Below are 3410 nucleotides of genomic sequence, written 5' to 3'. Positions count from 1 at the left end.
AGTTCATTTTTTTGTTTGTTTTTTCCTCTCTAATGCTTTTGTATCTAAAACTCATTGATCCATAGTTCTCAAGCTCTCAAGGTTCAGGCTCTAAGCTCACTGATCATTTATTACCTCAGCCTTCACTGTTGTGTTTAATCTTCTTGGATGGGCTGTGTTAACACATCTCTTGGTGTTCAGTGTCACAGCACATAGAATTTGAATGGAGGATCAGACCAATGAAGATCGAGTAGCTGTTATCTCAGACCACCAAACAAATGTAATCATAAAGGTCCTTGAGATTATTTTTTATGTTTGGTGATTCTGTGACTGACTACACGGTGTCACACTTAAAGCCATAAGCTGTTTCTTTGGGATCTTTGGGTCTGCATTACATCTGTGTGCAATATAAGTTAACATTTTCTCTGACAATTTGGATATAGTGGAATACAACTATGCTGCCATCCCAGCTATAGTGAGATAGTGGTCTGGAGGAAGCCATAAGATGGCCATTTTCTTTTTGTAAATGTCTATAAGGAACCTGCACAAAAGTTATAATGTCTGAACAAGGAGAATAAAAGTTCTCTAAGAAGGCTTTCATCTCTTCTTAGATGTTTTCCTATACCCAAGTATGAACTAGGGTGAAGCCCTGAATCTTAACAGCTGAAGTAAGATTTATGCCCCACTAGCAGTCTGTTTGCAGAATGGGGCTCTGAATGTGGTTGAAATAGTTGTTATTCAAGTAGTATCCCAGAAGGCCTTTTGCTGTAATTTTCAGTTGCAAATGAGTTTACTATTTTTTTTGTTTGGTTGGTTTTTACTGTCTTATTTGAGGTATGTGAAGTTATTATTCTGACTGGAAAGAGATTCTTTTTTTTTTTGATCAGAACTTTGGTGATTTTTTTCAAGGAAATTACTTTAGCTTTTCAGAGCTTTAACTCTACACATTGACTTGCAATAAAATTTCTTGCTTCCAAATGTATTTATTTTCTGTCTGTGATAGATACTGTAAAGCACACAACACCCAGTGAAAACAGCCTCCCTGATTCTATGATAACAACGAATGTAAATGACTTGATCAAAGTTGTGAGTGAACTTACTTATTCTGTCCCTTCCATTTTTAACTTCTTCCTTTTTAAGTGAGGAATGTCTATTGAGAAATCTTATTAAATATCAAAACAGAACAGCAGGTTTTTTCTGAGTCCCAGAAACTGTTTTAAATATGGGGAAGTCTTCTTTGTAGCGTCACGACAGTTGTTCCAAAAACCATCTCCTTCTGTCTTCAAAGTATAATTGCTTTTCATTGGAATAATTAATTTTCTCACTGATTTTTTTTTTTTTTCCCCTCTTCTAGATCTTGTTCTCCTGTCTTCATTTTTTCTGGACTTCTTACTAGTTTGGTACTCAGTGACTGTTACCAACATACTACTACTGATGCTGTTTAGCTAGATGGCGTATATTTTATTTGGCCTATGTATCTGTTGATAGAAATTAGTTTGGCAGTTAAGATTTCTAAAATACCTAGTTGTGTCAAAGAATAGCCAACCAAAAGAATGATGTTGAGAATGATGTACCAAACTTGGAGAACCTACAATGTTTTGCTTGTCTTTGTAACTATTGTATAACTTTTGCTCATGTGATATGGAGCATACCAACTTAGACTTTAAGGCAACCTACTGATTTCAGTAGGATTTGTTTTAAAATGTATGTGTTTAGATATATGATTATACACATGAATATTTTTGTCTTGAAGTAGAGATTTTCTTTTCCTTCCTTACTTGCAATATTATATGTTTCTTTAATAAATGTTAATATGAGGAGTTAGATTTATGATAGCTCAGCAGTCCCACCTGATTTTTTCTTTACACAATTCTTTGAACTTGATACAGTGTCTACAACTTAATTAGTTAACTTTTTTGTTTTGATGTACAAAGTCTTTCCTTGCTGTCTTCTTCATTCGTATTAGCAACATCTATCCATGCAGCTAATACTCTCTGTTCATAGTGTTATGGGCCCAGACAGAATTATTTATATTAAATAGATGTTTGAAAGGATGTCAAAATACTATAGATTCCTGGTTTCAGTCCTTGAAAACATTATCTGTATGTTTATTTTTTGTCTATTAATGTAAGTCAGTTTTGTGTCCCTGTGAAGGTTTTGTTGATGTTAGAGGTAGACACCCATGGAAACTCTTCACAATACCTTTGAAATTGGTTATGTTCAGATGAGTAAACCAATCTTTGTTGATGAGCATAAAAATACAAAATTCCCATTTCCTAGCTAGAGTAGGTTGTAGAGTTTCCCCCTGAACACTGCTTCCACCGGAAGAATCCCAGTTCACTTTTAAGTGAAACATTTTGAAGCAACATCTCTCTTTTGATTGAGGTTGGGTAGAATGAGGTGTGTCACAGGAAAGCAGGCAAATTTCTCTACCTCCTTAATAAACTACCTTAAAAGGTAGAGTGGAACCCGAGCTTGAACAAGGCTTTTACAATTTCTAGGCTTTCCAAGTGTATGGTGGCAGACTTATTTGACAACTCAGGATTTTTCAAGCCACTCTTATTTATCACAGTTTTCTTTTCCTTCCTGAACTTAGCACAGCTAACCATTCTGTTTTTTGTGAAAACACTGCAATTACTTGGAAAGGAAAAAAAATGAATGTGATTTTCAAGGTAAAAATTAAAATTGTTTTACTATTAAATCCAGAAATACTGGAAGAAGCGTTAGCCTGTTTCTACACCCTTACTTGATAGAACTACAGATGTGCTTCTTGACTACTGGACTTTGAATCATGGATGCCTTTGTGTTGTTAAAAAGTTGTCGACAGAAGTCCGTGTAAAGTCAGCTTGGCTATCTCTGTCTACCTTACTGCAGATGCTGTGAGGTGGCTGTTCTGGTGAGCCAAGAGTAGCTTGGAGTAGCTGCAGGCATCACTAACCATTTTTCTTCTGCCCCCTTTTATAACTGGCAATGTGTGTGTTTGTGTGTTTTTGAATGACAAGCCTCTGCCAAATCTATACAAAGTGTTCAATGTTTTAATAGCTTTATTTGTATGCTATGTAAAAGAGGCAGAGGGCAGGGAAACAACACTATCACCTCTTACTCTGTGGGCCATTAAACCTCTAGGTTGTTTTTAGTTAGCAACATTATACAGTGTAAATGATGACACTGTTGAGGCAGGGAGGTGTGGGAGACAGATAAGGTGTCTGAATTGATTAATTAGTGCTCTAGTGACAATACTAATTGTATGTGATGTTGGACTCCTGTGCATGTTGTCTTGTCTGATGGCAACAAACACAGACATATCCTCCTCCCTTCCCTTCCATTTAATTATGGTCCGTAACAACTAATCCCTTTCCCTAGCCTGAGAGCATCCTCCTCTCTGAAAGGTTTGTTACTCTTTCTTTCTCATGTCCTTTGTGGAACTGGAT

The sequence above is a fragment of the Strix uralensis genome, chromosome 14 (genome assembly GCF_047716275.1).
Source record: "Strix uralensis isolate ZFMK-TIS-50842 chromosome 14, bStrUra1, whole genome shotgun sequence".
Classification (NCBI taxonomy): Eukaryota; Metazoa; Chordata; class Aves; order Strigiformes; family Strigidae; genus Strix; species Strix uralensis.
This window is presented reverse-complemented; position numbering follows the sequence as displayed.